A 21,635-nucleotide genomic window follows, 5' to 3' on the forward strand; every position below is an offset into this window, starting at 1 on the left:
TCTGCTTTATTGACTATGCCAAAGCCTTTGACTGTATGGATCACAATAAACTGTGGAAAATTCTTCAAGAGATGGGAATACCAGACCACCTGACCTACCTCTTGAGAAACCTATATGCAGGTCAGGAAGCAACAGTTAGAACTGGACATGGAACAGACTGGTTCCAAATAGGAAAAGGAGTCCGTTAAGGCTGTATGTTGTCACCCTGCTTATTTAACTTCTATGCAGAGTACATCATGAGAGATGCTGGGCTGGAAGAAGCACAAGCTGGAGTCAAGATTGCCGGGATAAATATTAATAACCTCAAATATGCAGATGACACCACCCTCATGGCAGAAAGTGAAGAGGAGCTAAAGAGCCTCTTGATGAAAGTGAAAGAGGAGAGTGAAAAAGTTGGCTTAAAGCTCAACATTCAGAAAACGAAGATCATGGCATCCGGTCCCATCACTTCATGGGAAATAGATGGAGAAACAGTGGAAACAGTGTCAGACTTTATTTTTGGGGGCTCCAAAATCACTGTAGATGGTGACTGCAGCCATGAAATTAAAAGATGCTTACTTCTTGGGAGAAAAGTTATGACCAACCTAGATAGCATATTCAAAAGCAGAGATGTTACTTTGCCAACAAAGGTCCGTCTAGTCAAGGCTATGGTTTTTCCAGTGGTCATGTATGGATGAGAGAGTTGGACTGTGAAGAAAGCTGAGTGCTGAAGAACTGATGCTTTTGAACTGTGGTGTTGGAGAAGACTCTTGAAAGTCCCTTGGACTGCAAGGATATCCAAACAGTCCATTCTAAAGGAGATCAGTCCTGGGTGTTCTTTGGAAGGCATGATGCTAAAGCTGAAACTCCAGTACTTTGGCCACCTCATGGGAAGAGTTGACTCATTGGAAAAGACTCTGATGCTGGGAGGGATTGGGGGCAGGAGAAAAAGGGGACGACAGAGGATGAGATGGCTGGATGGCATCACTGACTTGATGGACGTGAGTCTGAGTGAACTCCGGGAGTTGGTGATGGACAGGGAGGCCTGGCGTGTTGCGATTCATGGGGTCGCAAAGAGTCGGACACGACTGAGCGACTGAACTGAACTGAACTGACTGAACCTCAGGATTTCTTATCATGAAAAATAGAGATCGTCTTCATTATTAAAGCTGTTCAAATTGAGATTTTTCTGTTATTTGGTGCCTAAGACATTTCAACTAGTACAGCCTCTTCCAGGTGCCCCAGGCTTTTGAGCTGCTGACCTTCCCCCTGCAGCATCCTCTTCTGTAGGTGCCACAGGCAGTGGCCCATGCCCAGGCCACAGGGTGCAGTGAAACCTGTACAGAATTGAAATTCTAGAGTTTTGGCTCCCTGCCCCAAATCGGTGTGTCTGTGGCCAAACCAAGTGGCCTTGTACCTGTAAAAACGAGGACAGCTCCACTGGTCAGACAGGTTTGCAGTGAGATCCTAGGAAGATAAATAACAGTAGCTAAGACAGGAGGCAGGGTTCCACCCACAAGTCCTGGTCTCTCCTCAATTCCGCAATTCTGTGATTCTGCAATCCTGTGTGTTTTCCTCCTGACTATTGAACTCTTGCCTCACTTCTGCGCACAGCTCTTGGGCGACTGGAAGTTCTTTGGCCCGGGGCCCAGAAAGCCTGAACTGCCTGGGAGCTGTCATCCCCCCTGGGGCAGCCCTTAGGCAACCTCTGACAGTGTGAGGGTCCCGTCCCCTGACCGGGAGGCAGGGGAAACTGAGGTGTAACTCACGCTCCAGAGCCCTCTGCAGATCAGGGTTGGGACGGTGCCCCAGTGACAACCTCAGCTTAGCTTCCTCACTCTGTCCTGTTCCCTGTTGGGCCTCCGTTGGAGGACCTGACCCCAAATCCTCATCTTAGCATCTGTTTCTGGGGGAAGCATAGGTAAGCTCCAGAACATACTCTGTGCCCGTTGCTGCTCTAAGTGCTTTGCACGTATTAACTGATCTCATCCTTCCAAAGACTCTCCCAAGCAGGTGCTGTTATCCCATTTTACAGAAAGGGAAACTGAGGCCCAGAGAGGTTCAGTAACTTGTCCAGGATCACACAGCTTGTTTCATTCCAGAGTTGACATCTTTCTTTAAAAAAAAAATATTTTGGTCATACTGCATGGCATGTAGGATCTTAGTTCCCCAACCAGCGATTGAACCTACGCCCCCTGCATTGGGAGCACGGAGTCTTAACCACTGGCCCACCAGGGAAGTCTTCAGAGTCTGTGCCTTAGCCATTGCATTATACTATGCAATCGAACTCTGGGGCCAAAATCCCAGGTTCAAGCCCTGGCTTTGCACTTTGCTAGCCAATGAAATATGGAGGGGGACTCCAATAGAGGCTTTCTGCGGGTGGGAGGTCTTGACTTCCTCTTTAAAAAGAGAAACACAAAAAACACAAAAAAGAGCTGACTGGCTCATCTTAGACTATACTTCATCGTAGTGGGATGTGATGACTGGATCTGGGCAGTCATTTTGCCCCCTTTGAACCTTCTGCATGCTAAGTCACCCCAGTCGTGTCTGACTCTCTGGGACCCCATGGACTGTATGCCACCAGGCTGCTCTGTCCACAGGATTCTCCAGGCAAGAATACTGGAGTGGGGTTGCCATTTTCTACTCCAGGGGATCTTCCCGATGCAGGGATCGAACCCGCGTCACTTACGTTTCCTGCGTTGGCAAGCAGGTTCTTTACCACTAGCACCACCCGGGAAGCCCCTGTGGACCTTAGTCTTTTTGTGTATTGAATGGGTTATCATGAGAATTAAGTGATTAATTCTTGTAAAGGACTAAGTACTCAATACTTGTCAGCTGGTGTTAGTTATTATTAAGAGAGGGATGTCTTAGAGGTGGCTTTACCCGGCTGGGGAAGCGAGTGGGCGGGGAGCCTGGGGACCCCTGGGTGACCCCTGGGGGAGGAGGAGAGAGAGGTAACCAGCTGAGCCCCAGCTCACTCAGTGCCAGGAGAGGCAGGATGGGGCCCACGCAGAGAGAGGGCAGCCAGCATGTTACCATGGCAGCAGGCTCCAGCAGGTTCCCAGCTGTCCAAGGAGCCTGCGGGGCTTCCACCCACCTCCCTGACTGAGAGCCGCCAGGTGGCTGCGGGGCCTCCGTGCCCATGGGCAGCCTCCTGATTTACAGCCGGAGTGTCTTCTGGTTCAAAGCACACAGCACTCAGTTATGACCTATGCGGGCGGCCACGCAGGGAAACGTCAGGGCCACCCCTGAGGCCAGATTAGCATAAAGAGCCTCCTGCGGTCTGAGGAGGGTGGGGGTAGGGTAATAGGAGTGGGAGGTGGGATGGGCTGAGGCCAGCCCTTTCCCACCAGGAACCTCACCCCCTTTCCTATGCCATTTATCTGTCCAGGAGGTTGGAATAGAGGTTTCTAATCTAGCTGTGAGGACCACATGTCTGCCAGGGGCTCTGCTTGGATCAGTCTCTCCTAGTAGCTCTGAATACTTGCTGTGTGCCAAGTGCTGTCTTTTTTTTTTTTAATTTAATTTTTATTTTTTGGCCATATTTCGAGGGTTTCGAGATGTTATTTCTTCAACCAGGGATTGAAGAATGTGCCCCCTGCAGTGCAAGCCCAGAATCTTAAGCACTGGCCTGCCAGGGAAGCCCCAGGTGCCGTCTCAAACACTTTGGGAACCCGTTCCTGAATCCTCACTAGTCTGTGATGTTGGTCTAGCATTTTTGCTTCTATTTTATGTATGGGAAAACTGAGGCACAAAGAGGCTAAGTCACCCATCCCAGCAAGGCCTCTGCCCAACCCCACCTCATCCCTGTCCTGCTCTATTTCCTTGAAGATGGTCCTCAGATAATGCCCAGGACACATGAGCAGACATTTATTGAGCCCCTACTAAATGCATAAAGAAAGCTGAGCGCCAAAGAATTGAGGCTTTTGAACTGTGGTGTTGGAGAAGACTCTTGAGAGTCCCTTGGACTGCAAGGAGATCCAACCAGTCCATTCTGAAGGAGATCAGTCCTGAATATTCATTTGAAGGACTGATACTGAAGCTGAAACTCCAATACTTTGGTCACCTGATACGAAGAACTGACTCATTGGAAAAGACCCTGATGCTGGGAAAGATTGAAGGCGGGAGGAGAAGGGGATGACAGAGGATGAGATGGTTGGATGGCAACACTGACTCGATGGACATGTGCTTGAGCAAGCTCCCGGACTTGGTGATGGACAGGGAAGCCTGGAGTGCTGCAGTCCATGGGGTTGCAAAGAGTCCGACATGACTGAGCGACTGAACTGAGCTGAATGCAGGCATGGTTCTGGCCGCTGTGGTGAGTGGAGATGAATAAAGACACAGCTGGGACCCCTAGAAAGAAGTGTGCAGACAGCCCAGAAATCCCGAGTTCTCTGCCTCCACTGGAATGTCTCGGATCTGGCCTGGAGGAGGGGAGTCAAGTGTGGCCTGCAAGCTTTTTTTCCCTCTGAAGGTAGGAACAAAGACAGTCTCACTTGGCAATTATAGAAACTCCAGTCTCCAGCTGACTCTTCTGCCTGATGGGATTTCTTTGAGGGTAAATATGAAATCAAATCAAACTTCAGGTTCCCTAAAGGGCTGTTCTGTGTCCCCCACCACCTCACTCCTCACTCTAACAAGATCTCCCTCCCACCTGGGGGATGGGGGACACACAGACCCTCAGGGCAGTAGAGGGGAGAGGCTCAGATTCAAGGGAGCCCAGGGGATCCCAGAGCTGGGGCTTGTCCTGCCAGAGATGAGAACCTTTGGGGTAGAGGCCCCAGGGGCACCCCCTCCCCATTCTTTCAACAGTTTTTGCTCCTGCATTGCTGCCAGGCTGTGGAGTCTGGACGCCTGCTGCACATCTCTGAGGCTGTCTCCTCATCTATAAAATGGGGCTGCAACCCTTGCTCTGCTCTGAGAAACCACCCTGTTTTGCAGACCTCATGAAAATAACACAGAGAAAGTGCCTTATAAACCAGAACTGTATTTCGTGACTCATTTCTGTCCCACCTTCCTAACTCACGAGGCATGGAGCCGTTGGAAACTTTCCTCCTTCCTTCCTGTCTCCTGTTTTTCCTTCTTTCCTTCCTCTTCTTTTCCCCTCCCCCTCCTTCCCCCCTCCCACCCCACAACTACCCTCCCCCCTCTTTTTCCTTCCCTCTCTACTCTCCTACTTGAACAGAAAAGACATTCTGAGCTCAGATCATTTTTTTCCCTATGGAGAGGTGTGGGGGGTCAGGGGGTGTTTCCGCACCCCCCCATCATGGGCTGGGGTCCGGGGACCCTGGAAGGTGACAGCTCAGCCACGCAGAGCTGCAGGCGGGCGTGAGGAGGGAACATTATTCTCTGTAATGTCACGGTCATCCTCAGCACTTTTCATGTTCAAAGTGCTTCCTCGGCGCTAAATAATTAATTCTCGCCACACTCCCGTGCGAAGGAATAAATAAATGTCACTTGTGCGGGGTGACTAAGCCCACGGGGAATCGGGGCTGACAGCTTCAGGCGCCAGCAGAGGGGTTGGCTGGGGACGTTGTTTTCAGAGCCCATCCGTGGGGCAGTGCTGACTGGGAGCTGGGCCAGCCTGGAGCCTCTGGGGGTGGCAGGGTAGGGCCCACATGGGCTCAGAGCGCCTCCATTTTGTCTGCTCTGGAAGGATCGGGAGCACCCAATGAGATACGGGCCCCAGACTCGCATTTTTCTCCTGTGCCTCCACCTTCCTGTCTGTGAAATGGGAATCATCCTGGCGCTCATTTCCCAGACTCACTGGGACCCATGCACAAACAGCCCTTGTGCAGGTTGGCCCCGGGGAGAACTTCCTACACAGAATGTTCGTGTCACCTCACAGGCCCACTCTGCCTCCGACCCTGCAAGCCCTGGGGTCTCTTCCCAGGCCCTGCTTTCCCCAGAACCCCACCGTGGTTCCACCTACCCCTCATCTCCCACCCTTTCCCCTCCCCAGGCTCACCTGCTCTGGCACAAGGGCCCTGGTTCCCCACAGCTGTCTTGGGCACACAGAGCCTATTCCTGCTGCGGGACTTCCCGCCTGACTATTCCCTTGGCCCACAACATTCTTCCCCAGGGAGTCTGAGGGCTGGCTCCTCCCATCATCAAGGTCTTTGCTCCATGTCACCTCCTCAGAGAAGGCTTCCCTGACTGTCCGTCTAAAATGACCAAATGGACAGGGACTTCCCTGATGGTCCAGTGGCTATGCCTCCATGCTCCCAATGCAGGGGCCTTGGGTTTGATCCCCGGTCAGGGAACTAGATCCCACATGCCACAACTAAGACCTGGTGCAGCCAAATATATAAAATATTAAGAAAAAAAAAAGATCAAATGATCAAATGGGTGAGAATATCACTGTTCTTCCCTCACCCCTTGTTTTTCACTATAGCTTGTCTGTCCTTTTTGCCCCAGAGATTTGCAAGCTCAGTTAGGGCAGAAACCTGTCACCTCTGGGGTGGCCGCTGTCTCCCCAGTGCCCGGCATACAGTAGGTGCTCAATAGTTCGCTCACTGTTGTCTTCAGCTCTATGACTGACACAGAGTAGATGTCTAATATGTATTTGTTTTGTTCGCAACTGTATCCCTGATTCCTAGGAAAGTGCCTGGATCCTGGGGCCAGAGGGAGACACGACTGAGTGATGAGCACGCACAGTCCAGATCCCTCACCCACCCTGGAGACCCCACTGGCCCTGCCGAGCAGAGAGGAAGAAGGACAGGTACTCAGCACACACTTGTTTTGTTGGTCATTGTACCTCCAGGACCAGCGTTTAGTAGCCACTTGGTATTTAGGGAATGAATGAACGAATGACTGGATGAAGGGGCTGGATTCTGAAACCCTAGAATCTTCCAGATCAGAAATGCCTGCACCGTGGGATGAGAGGCTGGGCCACAGCAGCCGGGCACAGCAGGCCTGCCCATGCCTGGCTGGTTGTACATTCGGACGCCTCCCTCAAAGGAACATCCCCCCAGCCTGGCAGGCGACACTTGGCTCCAACGTGCTCCGCCAGTTCCAAGGCGGCTTGCCCCGGCACCAGGCCCGGCCACCCCAGAGGAGGAGGGGACTGCAGATGGCTGGCCATCTGGACACGTAGGAGGCTGTCCCGGCAGGCGCCCTCTCCCCTCCTCCTACCAGTCCATGCGGTACATCCTCTTCCTCTCTGCTCAGAATTGCCAGTGGTGGTGGGGGGCAGGGGGTGCTCTAGGGTGGACCTGTCCCCTCCCAGATTTCTCATCTGGGCCTCCTGGAGTGTGTTGGGTCTGCCTCTGTCCTCCCGATCCTGCATGGACTGGACCGTGTAGGGGTCAGGAGCAGCGTGATCAGGGTGACAAGGACCAGGCAGGTGGGCTCTGAGGACTGGGCTGGGGCTGGACACATCCCTCCTCCTAGCACCTACACTGTGCTGCCTGCTACCTCCTAGCCTGGCAGGTGAGGCCAGGCAGCTGACTGTTCTTCCTTCCGACAGGCATCTCAGACGAGAGGGCATTGATACCTGCCTCCAGGCCTTACAGCAGAGATGGAGCCCAGGGTGGGCAGGACGGGGCCTGGGGCCAGAGAACAGGAGCATGCGTGTGTACCCGAGTGTGCATATACATGTCAGGGGTGCATGAAGGGAAGATGAAATTTTGAACACTCCAGTTCACATATTTGTTAGACATTTTTCTGTTCGTGAATTTATGTGTGTGTGTGTGTTAGTCACTCAGCATTGAGACCCCACGGACTGTAGCCCACCAGGCTCCTCTGTCCATGGGATTCTCCAGGCAGGAATACTGGAGTTGCCATTTCCTTCTCCAGAGGATCTTCCTGACTCAAGGATTGAACCCGGGTCTCCTGAATTGGCAGGCAGGTTCTTTACTGTCTGAGCCACCAGGGAAGCCTGATTGTATTCATGATACGTGTGAATTTTTAGCTGTGTGAAGATACACATGTGTATTTGTGTATGCCTACATGTGCTGCCCCACCGGTGAGTTGTTGTTCAGTTGCTCAGTTGTGTCCGATTCTTCGTGACTCCATGAACTGCAGCATGCCAGGCTTCCTGTAGACTTTCTTCTTAGGTCTAGGCCCCTGTGGAGGGGTTTGTGGGCAGGTAGACTTCCTGCGCGTCTATGTGTACATACCTGTGGGCTGGTGTATGGGCCAGCATGTGGTTTGTGTGTGTGCAGGGGAACAAGCTTGAGCGAGGGGCAGTGTGTCTGGTCTTTCTGCATGTATATGCATGTGTGCATATATGTGCACACATGCATTCAGTGGTCACACATGTGCAAACGAATAGGATTGTGTGTGTCTGTGTGTTGTGTATGTGAATATGTTTATGGATGTGTGTCTGTGTGTGTGTGGATTGTGTGAGCATGTGCACGTATTTGTTATTACTGTTCAGTCGCTCAGTCCCATCCGACCCTTGTGACCCCTTGGACTGCAGCACGCCAGGCTTCCCTGTCCTTCACTATCTCCCGAAGTCTGCTCCTGTGTGTATGTGTGCATTTAGGGATGTGTATTGAGAGCATAGACACTGAAGCCAGATCACCTGAGTTCACGTTCCAGATCAGTCACTTAGCAGCCCATGTGACTTTCGGTAGGTCATGTGATAGGACAGCACAGCTTCCGTGGGAGGTCCAGAGATCCTGGGCCCTTTTTGTTGGATCAGAGGTGAGTTCAGAGAGTCACGGACAGTTTCCTTTAAAAAGGGACATTTGAATTGGGTCCTGATGGATGAGTAGGAGTTCAATAACGAGAAAAAAGTTTAGGGGAACTATCCAGGCAGATACCACAACATTTACGAAGTCGATCCCTGATTCTCTCCTTGGTCCAGGCTACCATCTTCACTCAGATAGCACAGAAAGCTTCTCTGCAGGTTTCTCACACCCTCTTTCTGAAGTGCATTCTGGTCTTTGGGACAGATTCCTCCCCTTCCTCACCACCTTGATTTCAGGTCTGCTCCCTGGCTTGTCTTTGCCTCAATATTCCTTTTTATTTTTTTGGCTGTACCACGCAGCATCTGGGATCTTAGTTTCCCAACCAGGGATGGAACCCGGGCCCCCTGCGTTGGAAGCGTGGAGTCTTAACCACTGGACCACGGGAAATCCTTCAGTTTTCTTTTCTCTTATGAGGCTGCTGGTAGCTGTTTCTCGTGGCTCGTTTCCCTCCTTACCCGTCATCGTACAGATGAGGGCATCAATGCTGAGATGCACAGAGGCTTGCTTAAGGTCACATGGTAGATCTGGGAAAAGAACCATTTCCAGAGGCCTCTCCTGAGCTCTGTTAGAGGCACCACACTCTGTCTCCATTTTGCCAAGGTTAGCTAGGACTTGGAGTTAAAACCCAGCACGTCCTTCAACACATGTTGGAGAGGCAATATTCAAATTTCATCAACTGAACACATTAATTGGGCACCTACTCTGTGCCTGGCTTCCCAGGTAGCACTAGTGGTAAAGAACCTGCTTGCCAATGCAGTAGACATAAGAGATGCAAGTTCGATCCCTGGGTCAGGAAGGTCCTCTGGAGGATGGCAACCCACTCCAGTATTCTCGCCTGGAAAATACCATGCACAGAAGAGCCTGGTGGGCTACAGTCCATGGGGTCCCACTGAGTCAGACATGACTGAAGCAACTTAGCAAGCATGTGTGCCTGGCTCAGGGGACACATTGGTGTCAGAAGGTCCCGACCTGTGCTGTCCAGGATGGTAATCACGAGCCATGTGAGGTCTGTGTGGGGAGTGCAGAACAGTGCCCCCCAAAGCTGTCCACATCCTAATCCTGGAGCCTGTGAATACGTGACCTGACATGACAAAGAGACTTCGCAGATATGATTTAGTAAAGGATCTCGAAAAAGGGAGATTATCCTGGATTATCTGGGAAGGCCCAGTGTAATCACAGGAGTCCTCAGGAAAGAGAGACAGGGGGGTCAGAATCGGGGAAGATGCAGCAACGGAAGCAGATGTCCAAGTGCTATGGGTCCTTGAGCCTCTAGAAGCTGGAAAATCAAGAAGACAAATTCTGCTCCCCCGACACCTCACCCAAAGTCTCCAGGAAGGAACACAGTCCTGCCAACACCTTGATTGCAGACCAGTGAGGCCCAGTGCAGACCTCGGCCCTCCAGAACTATAAGGTAATAAATCTATGTTGTTTGAAGTCACTAAGTCTGTGGTCGTTGGTTTCAGCAGCAAGAGGAATCTAATACCTGTGGCTGTTCACATTTACATTTAATTAAATTTAAAATCTGTTCCTTGGTCATAGCAGCCACATTTCAAGGGCTCAATATGGAAAGCTCTGTTGGGCCACACGGGTTTAGACAAACACAAGCAGGTAAACCAATAGGCAAGGAGACTCCAGATGGTGACAACTCCTGAAGCCTAGATCTACTGAGACATAGGAGCCGCCTCCTGGGGGTTTATTTCTCCTTAAATCCATGATGGGCATTGGAGGCTCAGAGAAGTTAAGTCACTTGCCCAAAGTTACACAGCAAGAGAAGCAGAGGACAGGGAAAGTCAGACTGCCCAAGCAGGTGTCCAAGCAGGCAGGGCAAGGTGGGAATTCAGCCTTTCCAACAAACAAGGGAACTCCTGCAGTGAACTCCAGACCCCTTTTCCACGAGCCTCTCACCCTCTTGAGAACATTTCCCCCCAGACATGGGCCAAGGGGACTGTGTTCATTTCCTGAGGCTGCCGTAACAATGACCACAAACTGGGTGTCTTAAAAAACAGAAATTTAATCTCTTAACAGTTCTGGAGGCTGAAACCCTGAAGTCAATGTGTCAGCAAGATTGTGCTCCCTGCAGGCTCTGGGGAGAATCTCCCACACTGCCTCCAGCTCCTAGGGGCTGCAGGCTTTCTTGGTATCCCTTGGTGTGTGGCCACACCACTTCCATCACTGTCTCCATGGTCACATGGCTGTCTTCCCTCTGTGTATCACTGTGTCCAAATTTCCATCTTCTTATATGGACACCAGTCATTGCTGCTGCTGCTAAGTTGCTTCAGTCGTGTCTGACTCTGTGCGACCCCATAGACGGCAGCCCACCAGGCTCCCCTGTCCCTGGGATTCTCCAGGCAAGAACACTGGAGTGGGTTGCCATTTCCTTCTCCAATGCATGAAAGTGAAAAGTGAAAGTGAAGTCACTCAGTCATGTCCGACTCTTCTCGACCCCATGGACTGCAGCCTACCAGGCTCCTCCGTCCATGGGGTTTTCCAGGCAAGAGTACTGGAGTGGGGTACCATTGCCTTCTCCATTGGATCACTCTAATTCAATGTGACCTCACCGTTTTCTTTAAATTGAAGTACAGATGATTTACAATGTTGTGTTAGTTTCTGATGTGCAGCAAAGTGATTCAGTGTTTATATATAAGGACTGATGCTGAAGCTCCAATACTTTGACCACCCAATTCGAAGAGCCAACTCATTGGAAATGACCCTGATGCTGGGAAAGATTGAAGGCAGGAAGAGAAGGGGACGACAGAGGGTGAGATGGTTGGATGGCATCACCGACTCAACGGATGTGAGTTTGAGCAAATTCTTGGAGATGGTGAAGGACAGGGAAGCCTGGCGTGCTGCAGTCCATGGGATTGCAAAGAGTCAGACATGACTTAAGAGACTGAACAACAACAAAAAATATATATACACATACTTTTAGATATTCCTTGTGCTTCCCACATGGTTCAGTGGTAAAAGAATTTGCCCGCCAAAGCAGGAGTTGCAGGAGACCCTGGTTCTATCCCTGGGTCAGAAAGATCCCCTGGAGTAGGACGTGGTAACCCACTCCAGTATTCTTGCCTGGAGAATCCCATGGACAGAGGAGCCTGGGGCTACAGTCCATGGGGTGGCAAAGAGTCGAATGTGACTGAGCGTGCACGCGCCACATATATTCCTTTCCATTATGGTTTATTACAGGATATTGAACAAAATTCTCTGTACTATACAGTAGGATCTTGTTTATCTATTTCATATACAGTAGTAGTTTGTATCTGTTAACTCCTAACCCCTAACTTATTCCTCCGCCACCCCTTCCCCTTGTTTTCTCTGTCTGTGAGTCTGTCTCTGCTCTGTAAATAAGTTCATTTGTGTCCTAGTTTAGATCCCACCGCTAAATGAGAGCATATGACGGCTGTCTTTCTCCTTCTGACTTACTTCACTTTGTAAAATAATCTCTAGGCCCATCCGCATTGCTGCAAATGGCAGTGTTCTGTCCCTTTTTACAGCTGAGCAATATTCCACTGTAGGTATATACACCACATTGTCTTTATTCAGCCATCGCAGTATGGCCTCATCTTAATTCAGTTCTTATTCAATTTGATCTGCACAGAACCTATTTCCAAATAAGGTCACCTTCAGAGGTGGACACAAATTCTGGAAGGGGGTGGGGTAGGTGGGTGGATAGGACACTGTTCAACCCAGCATGGAGACTTCAGGCAATTATCCTGGGACCCAGTGAGTGTAGACCTGTGCTATCCAGGCAGTTAGGTAGGGGAGACTGGGGTTCAAATCCCTGCTTCACTACTCACTGGCTGTCTGACCTTTGTTAAGTTACTTAACCTCTTTGGGTCCCATGTGAGGATGATAATGGCACCTACTTCTACCTCATAGGGTTGTTGAGGATTAAATGAGAGAGTGCACTGAAGGTCCTGGAGTTGCCTCAAGCCCGCAGCAAGCTCTGCTCCAGCGTTCACCATCCTCACAGTCTACCGTGTCTCCCCAGCTGTTGGGAGGACCTGGGAGGGATGCAGACACAGCATTAAATAACCCTCAATGGCAAGAAAGTCACTCCCTTTTTCCTTTCCATTCTTCTGCCAACTTCAAGGAGAAAGTCTCTGCGGGGTGCTGATATGCCTTGGACACCTCGCTCAGGCTGCCTCAGCTACCTTTACAACAAAGCAGGAGAATCTTGAAAAAACCTTTGTGTCAGGTCAGGCGGCAGGCTGGAAGCCAGAGTTTGGTGAACCCCTTCATGTCCGGTGCCTTTATTTTCACAGTCACCTTCTGTTTACAACATGTGATATCGGCTTTTCCAATCACGGGGTGATCTAAACTGTCCTTCTGAAGTCAGTGAGTCTTCTGACAGAGGAGGCACGTGGTTAATGTTAAAGAATTAAGGAAATGGCAGTTCCAGTGTGAAGAGGGCAGGATCCGTTCCCATGGGTGCTACAGGGGGATGGGGGCAGAGCTGCATGGGGATGCCCTGGGAAGGGGGGATGGCAGCTGCCTGGGAGTTTGAGGTCCAGAGTGGAGTGTTTCCTTGTAAGCTTCAAACAATCCGATTAGCTGGATTATCTTCTGATCTGTGTAGACACCACCTGGGTACCATTCACATTTAACATCATCTCTCTTCCTTCAGGGGGGCTTCTCAGGTGGTGCAGTGGTAAAGAACCCGCCTGCAATGCAGGAGACGCAGGAGATGAGGGTTCGATCCCTGGGTTGGTAAGTTCCCCTAGAGAAGGGCATGGTAACCCGCTCCAGTATTCTTGCCTGGAGAGTCACAGGGACAGAAGAGCCTGGTGGGCTACAGTCCATGGGATCACAAAAAGTCCGACACAAATGAGCGCACACACACATGCATGTACCCTTCTTTAATCAGAGGTGACCTACCCAGGACAGTGGGACAGAATGGGAACCAGGAAATGCCACAGGACCTGAATGAAAGGGCTGAGACCAGAATGGGGCTGATAAATGGGGACCCATTGCCTCTTCCAATCTCAGCAAAAGGAAATTCTCCTTTTGCATAACCTATCTCCTGGGTTATGCAAACATCTAGCAAGTTCACCTTCAAGGGTTTAATTTGCCTCTTCACTCCCTTCCTTCCCTCCCACCCCCCACTCCCACTCCCTCCACTTTCAGAAGGTGACAAGTGCCATTCACGAGTCAGTGAGAGCTGGCTGGGCCAGAGTTTCTGGAAGGACCAAGGCTGCAAAGTAGAGTTTGTCCCCAAAGCATGTGAGGCCACAACTTTGTCCTGAGAAATTCATAGCATGTGCCCAGGGGTGTGGCTGGGCCAGCTTCTGCCAGTAGGGCACAGGGCTGTGTGTAGCTCAAGGGACTCAAGGGTCGCAAGCGTAGCCTCTCCTTTTTTTCTTTTGAACAGACCAGCATTAACCCAGGCATGGGAGTGAGTGAGCTTTGGAGAGACATTCTGTTGTGTGATCAGACCAGTAAAACTCCCCATGAAAGCCTCTGCTCACAATCTCCCCACTAGCCCACTCTTCCTGGTATCTGTTGCTATGGTAATAGACCACCTCAAACTTAGTCCATAAAACAAAAGCAATAACTTCGTTATGCCACAGTTCTGGCATCCAGTAAACTCCGCTAGGTGATCCCAGGCAGGGTCTCTTATTCCACTGCAATCACATGGTCCCTGAGGCTGGGGCCATCTTGACCTTTGCTCACTCACACATCTTGCAACTCACACAATAGATGCTGATTGTCAGCCAGGACCTCAGGGGGCTCTGTGGCCTCCTTGGGCAGGTTGGGCTTCCTCACAACATGGCAACTCCAGGAAATGTTCCAGGAGGGCCAGGAAGATGCTGTGCCACCTTCTACAACTTAGCTTCAGGAGTCACATAGTGGTGCTTCCCTGGTGGTCCAGTGGTTAAGAATCTGCCTTGCAAGTCAGGGGACACAGGTTCAATCCCTGGTCCAGAAACTAAGATCCCATATGCCACAGAGCAACTAAGCCCATGCACCACAACTACTGAGCCTTCACTCTACAGCCCAAGAGCTGCAATAAGAGAGGTCACTGCAATGAGAACCCCACTCACCACAACTAGAGAAAGCCTGAGTGCAGCAATGAACAGCCCATGCACCACGATGAAGACCCAGTGCAACCAAAAAACAGTCACATAGCGTCACTTCCAACATAGCCAAAACTCCAGCCAAGAGGAGGGACATGGACCCCATCTGTCAATGGCAGGAGTGACAACTTCATATCATAAAAACAGCTTGTGAGACGGATGAACCTGTGACTGTCTCAGAATACACACGGCCACTCTCACCCTTTCATTCTCTGCTTCCAGCCCAGATTCTTCCCAGCTTCTGATTCTGTGGACTTTCATCAGGTACCCAGTGAGCACCTGCAGCTTTCATTAATATCAGCAAATCAACCACCCACAACTCCACTTTGGGGCTGGCCTCTAATAGTCCCATTTTATAACTGTCAGGCTCCAAGGATCAGAAAGCCCTCGGAGGGACTGCCCAAGTCCCACAGCTGTTCAGCAGTTTTAGGGAACATCAGTTGCTTTGGATGCCTCTCCTGGTCACAGTCTCAAATTTCCTTGAAAATGACCCCTCCCTCACCTCAGATCACTGTGATTTGGGTTAGTCTGACTCCTCCCATTAGTTCAGGGCGTGTGACTATAGCCTGGCCAATCAAAAATTTTCAAACCTGTGGGCTCAGTGATTGGCTCAAGGATCATCAGGTGACCCAATTTGGTCCATTCAGAGGTAATCTTAGAACAGTTGGTAAGAAAGAGTTGGGGGTGGGGAGTAAACATCATGAATGTTCAGCTGAGCCTGCTGGGATGCCTTTTCCATCTTGAGGGCAAGGCCTGCCTGAGAATAAAACCAGCACAGACAAAAATGACCATGAGACAGAAAGAGACTTGAGAAGCATCTCAGGATGAGCTCGAGCCCCTGGATCCAGCCATACCTGAAGCTGATGCTACTCTTGGATTTTGTCATTATAAAAAGTTCAATACCCTTTCTTATTCACTGAAGCCATTTTGAGTTGAGGTTTCTAGGATAAGAAAGAGGCTCTTGGCCTACAAAGAGGCAGGAAAAGAATTTGAGTCTAAGCCTATCTAAGTTCAAATTCCTTACTCAGAACCATGCTACCTCCCTGAGTCCTATCCACCTTCAGTCTCCAGATCAATTCTCCGTGATGCCCTCCCTGCTAACATTAGCTCACAGCATCTCTCCTCAACTCTGTTGGTGTTTGTGGCCTTTGGTCTATGTGCTTTGCAGGGAGGGTCCCCTGGACCAATACTATGTTGTCTTCTGTAATCACAGGTGCTTGAAGTTTCACTAGCAGAAGAGCATTCCTTTGGATTAAGCATTGCCATCATCAAGGGATTGTTTTAAATCTTGATTCCGTGAGAGTGGAACTTGACTAACTATGGGCCAAGGAAATATGGATTAGGACATGTAGGATGGAGTGAAACAGTGAAGAAGGATGTGTCATTTGAAAGAGTGTCATTTAAGCTTCAAGTTAAAAAAAAAAAAAAGGCAGGATTTTACAGTCAGGGATGTGGAAAAGGGCATTTGAGGTGGAGGGAATAGATCAAGATGTGAGAATTTGTGGGGTACATTCAGGAAAGGGCTTAAAATTAGTTGCTGTGGATGGTGACTGATGTAGGACAGAAGCTAGTTCAGATGATCCTGGGAACGTGAAACTCCAGGCTAAGGAATTTAATCTTTGTTTTCCTGGTAACAGGGAGCCATTGAAGGTGGTTGAGCAGGGGAAGAGCCTCAATCAGAGCAGCACTTTAGGAAGATTAATTCGTGCTGTCAGGGAGGAGGGGAGTGGTTTGAAGAGGCCAGAGGCAGGGCCAAGGGAAGCCAAGAGAGAAATGTATTCATCTGAATAAGAGTCAGACAATGGGTGGGTTAGGACTGATCGGGAACATTCTTGGGGACAATCTCCTTGATGTAGAGACAGACTGGGTGCCAGCAGAGGGGTAGAACATTACAGCAATTTGTGTGTTGGCCCCTGTCCCAAGCAACATCCAGGCTCAGAGTCTTCCTCCTTTAAGTTAAACAGCATCCAGGGGACTTTCCTGGTGATCCAGTGGCTAGGACTCAGTGCTTTCAGTGCCAAGGGCCTGGGTTCAATCCCTGGTCAGGGAACTGAGATCCACAAGCTGTGTGGCATGGCCAAACAAAACAATACAAAAACCCCAGAATCCACCCCCAGGCCTCTACGTATACTGTGGGTGCATGGTATACGCACCAGGATGGCATCGCTTTGCATTGCTGTACAGCGTTCCATTGTATGGATGTACCACAAGTCACTTATCCATAGTGGACATTCGGGTCATTGCTAGCGATCGCCGCCCCTCCACTTTTAAAATGTTTTATTTATTTGGCTGCACTGAGTCTTAGTTGTGGCGTCCAGGTTTAGTTGCCCAGTGGGCACGTGGGATCTGAGTTTCCAGACCAAGGATTGAACCAGAGTCCCAGGCATCGCAAGGTGGATTCTTAACCACCAAACCACCAGGGAAGTCTCATGCCCCTTTTAAAATGTCAGCCGATGTCACCTTGCACTAAGCAATAAAACCCAAGAAAGCGGTGATTGGATGAGCCAGCTGTATTTTATCTAGTGTACCTTAAAATAAATGCACAAGTATTACAGTCAGATGTGTTTGTCCAGGGCCATCTTTGTCCTGCCCCGGGTTCACCCTGGCAAAGGCTGTGGGAATCGCTGCTGTGGTGGCTGGGTCGTGGGGTGAGGATGCAGCCACAGGATTCGGCCATGGGCATGGACGCTAAGCCTCTTCTCATTCCCAGACAAGAGGCCTTCTGGAAGCTGCTCTGGCCGGGACCCTGCCCCCCACCCCCGCCCTCAGCGGGATGGAGACATTGAGCCCAATTCATCTTGCCTTCAAAGGGCTCCTGTCTGAACCAGGCTCCCGGGCAAACCCCAGCCAAATCCTCGCCTAGGGAAACACACTGGGCCCTTGTTTAGAGGAAGGCCCGCCCGCAGGAGGTCAGCCCAGCTGTGAGGGCAGAATTCTCGGCTCAGCCCTGGAGTGTGGCATGGGGGCCTCCTCGGCTCGCTGCCCGCCAGCCCCAGGCCCACCATCCTGGACGACAGGAGGCTGCCTGGGAAGGAGGAAGGCCTCACAGGGGGATATCCCTGCCTGGGAAGGAGGAAGGCCCTCACAGGGGGATATCCCACTGAGGGATAGGTGCTGACTATCCCTCAGCCTAGGGTGTGGCTGGCACTCCCTTCCATCGCTCAAATCCATTTTCTTTTCTTCCTCTTGGGATTTGAACTGCTTCTGCCCAGCCAGATTCTTTCTGTTGGCTTTTAAGTGCCCTCCAGATGGTAGATCTTAAGAATTATTCTGCTGGGGAGAAGCAAGCCTCAGGACCTGCCCACGGTCAAGGGGGAGAGGATTACACAGGGACTTCAACTGCAGAAAAGGACAGAGATCCGTGGCGGGGCATCTTAGGGGTCCGTCCATCACCCAGGCTCCTTCCCCACCTCTGGGAGTGGTCCCCAAGACTGTCAGAAACCCATGCCTTCCCCACTCTATAGTTCCACCCTCCCCCACTACTCTGGCTCCATGTCGCAGTTGTTTTAATCGCAAAGTCATGTCCGACTCTTTTTGGAACTCCACGGACTGTAGCCCACCAAGCTCCTCTGTCCATGGCATTTCCCAAGCAAGAATACCGGAGTTGGTAGCCATTCCCTTCTCCAGGGAATCTTCTGTGCTCAGGGACTGAACCCACGTCTCCTGCTTGGCGGGTGGATTCTTTATCACTGAGCCACCTGGGAAGCCCCACTCTGTCTCCTAAGCCCCACTCTGTCTCCTAAGCCCCACTCTGTCTCCTAAGCATGTTTGTCAGTGACTCCCACATTTATATCTCCAAGCCAGATCTTTCTCCTGAGTGAGCTATCCACGTGTGTATTCAGTACTGCCACTCAGATGTCTCAAAGGGACTTGGGTTCGTCCAAATCCATCTCTCCCACCTGAACTCCGGACCCCAATTTCCATGGAGTTGAGGGGAGAAACTTCAATGAGGATCTTCCTGGATGTGGTCAGAACTATCCATCTTGGGGCAGATTTCATGGGGAGTTATGACGGCAGATCCATCCGCGTCGACCCCCAACGACCACCACCAAATGTTCCTGCAAATGGGGCTGTGCTCTCCAGGGCCACCATCTGATGGTCCGGTCGGAATCCATCCCCCGCCCTCCCCCCAAAAAACTCCCGCCCCCGGGGGCTGGTGTCTCCTTAGGTGGCACCACACTGTCAGTGGGTGGAGGGAAGACAAGAGACATTTGTGGATGAGTGAATTGACGATGGGGAGATTTAATTCGCTGCTGATTCAAGCCTTTTCACGGTGGGACTGGAGAAAGCCGCAGACCCATGTGCTCGCTGCCTTCATTTATTTCAGACTTTCCTGGGAAGGGGCTGGGTGGGGAGGAGGGAGAAGAATGGGCTGGGAGGCTGGTCCACCCACCAGAAGACGCAGAAAATGAGTCCCAGGAAATTGCCTTGCAGAAAAGGAAAGACAGGCGCCGGTTCAGTTCTCTGGATTCTAAAAGGAGGCGGGGTGGGTGGGGGGAGTGGAATCTTCCTGCAAATTTGCAGTCTTCTCTCCACCAGCTTCCCCCCACCCCCCCCACTGCAGGCACAAAGGACGTGGTTCTTGTGTCCTGCCACAGCGCGAGGGGCTCGTTAATTAAACAGACGAGCAGATGTCACCGTTCATTAGGCCGCGTGCGCAGCGCGACCGCGTGGCTCCCTCCCCAGACCCCAGCCCCTGGCGCTCCTGACTTAATTACGCAGGAGCTCTTGCGGCCCCAGCCCTGGAGAAGGAGCCGGGCGAGGCTGCGGTTCCCAAGAACTGAGCGGGCTGGAGGTGCCCCCGCGTCCTTGTCGGCAGGAGCGCCGCAGCCAGACGCGAGGTGATGGAGACTTTTAATTTTCATCACGCCCGTCTGTCGAGCTCCGTTTTAAATCACTTTAACGGCAGATTAAAAATATATAAGCTGATATTAGAGGGCATTCGTAGTGCCTTTATAAATATCTTAAATCAAAAGTTTGGCTTAATTGCACTTGGGTGGTTAGAGGAGGCTGGGAGGAGAGGGAGTGGGGCAGATGAGCCCTGGTGGTAGGGGCTGGAGGAGGGGAGAGAGGGGAGCCATGGGGGTGTAGGATGGAGTGTCCACAGGTCCCAGAGATCAAACATCCATCCAGTCTGTATGTGATGATTGAGTTTTCCAGTCCAGACCTCTGGCGGAGCGCCAGGTACACCTGCAAACCAGGTGTGACCACGCCCAAGGAAGCCCTTCCCTGCACCCCACCCTCATCCCCTCAGCCCGGCAGGGAAGATCCTCAGTCCACAAGTAATTGTGCATAATGACAATAGCAATTATTGGTCACAAACAATATGTCAGGCACTGTTCCAGGCTCCTGGCATATAATATCTCATATAATCCTTCATGGGTGGGATTATTATTATTCTCATTTTAAAAAGGAGGCTGAGAGTTAAATGACTTGGTCAAGGTCATACTGCTCTTCACTGAGAGGCTGAGATTTGCACTCAGGCAGCTTGATTTTAGCTTCCCTGGTGGCTCAGACGGTGAAGAATTTGCCTGCAATGCAGAACACCCGGGTTCAATCCCTGGGTGGGGAAGATTCCCTGGTGAAGGGAATGGCTACCCACTCCAGTATTTTTGCCTGGAGAATTCCATGGACAGAGGAGCCTGGAGGGCTACAGTCCATGGTATTGTAAAGAGTCAGACACAACCGAGTGACTAACACTTTCACTTTATACCTCAGCCTGGTTCTAGACTCTGTGCTCTAACCACTGCACATTTCTGCTTCTCCCTTCGAATGGAATGAGGGTCAAGAGAGTTTCCAGGGAGAGATGGGGAGAGCATAAATGGGGAGGGGAGGGAATGACTTCCTCCAGGGGCATAGAGGAGGCTTCGCAGACCAGGGATGTTTAACTAGGACCTAATGGATGAGTAGGAGTGAGGTCAAGTTGGAAGTAGTCGGCAGGGAAGAAAGAACAGCACATGCAAAGGTCCTGAGGCAGGCCCTTACTCTATATATCTGGGGCACAGAAAGAAGGATTTCTTTTTCTGTTTCATTCAGGGTTATATATCTGGGGCTGAGTGCAGTGACTGGCACCAAGTAGGTGGGGAGTGAATATTTACTGAATAAAGAGAGGAGTTCCCACAGCAAGCCCAGATGTCAGTGATCAAAGGAGGCCACAGCCTGTGAACAGTCACTCTGGGAGGCTTCTACAACCCACCCCTCCTGCCAGCCTTCTGGGTGGAGGGGTGACCACCTGGCAGGGGCTGTGTGGGCTGCTAGTGCATTGTCTTTGTGCTTTGCAGAGTCTCTTGGCATTGACATGGCCGTGGGAGGCATGCAGATGGAGCCACCCTCCAACTCTGCAGTGGGCATGCTTTACTTTGGCCTCCCTGGCATCTTTTCCTTCTCAGTCTGGCTTTTCATCTCCATTTTCCTTTGGAGACCATCTCTCTCCCAATTTCAGCCAATGAGAAGGAGGGGTTCCACATCCCAAGTTCTAGGGATGGCCAATCAGCAAAGTGGACTAGAGAGAGACATTGGACTAGAGAGAGAAGCCAATGAGAGATAGAGTCGGGCCAGCTCATGTCCAAGACTATTTCCTCATCTGCAGCATGGGGATAATTACACTAGCTTTGAAGGTCAGCGGAGAAGGCAATGGCACCCCACTCCAGTCCTCTTGCCTGGAAAATCCCATGGACGGAGGAGCCTGGTAGGCTGCAGTCCATGGGGCCGCTAAGAGTCGGACACGACTGAGCGACTTCACTTTCACTTTTCACTTTCATGCACTGGAGAAGGAAATGGCAACCCACTCCAGTGTTCTTGCCTGGAGAATCCCAGGGACGGCAGGGCCTGGTGGGCTGACGTCTATGGGGTCACACAGAGTCGGACACGACTGAAGTGACTT

This window comes from Bos javanicus, chromosome 17 (assembly GCF_032452875.1).
Source record: "Bos javanicus breed banteng chromosome 17, ARS-OSU_banteng_1.0, whole genome shotgun sequence".
Taxonomy (NCBI): Eukaryota; Metazoa; Chordata; class Mammalia; order Artiodactyla; family Bovidae; genus Bos; species Bos javanicus.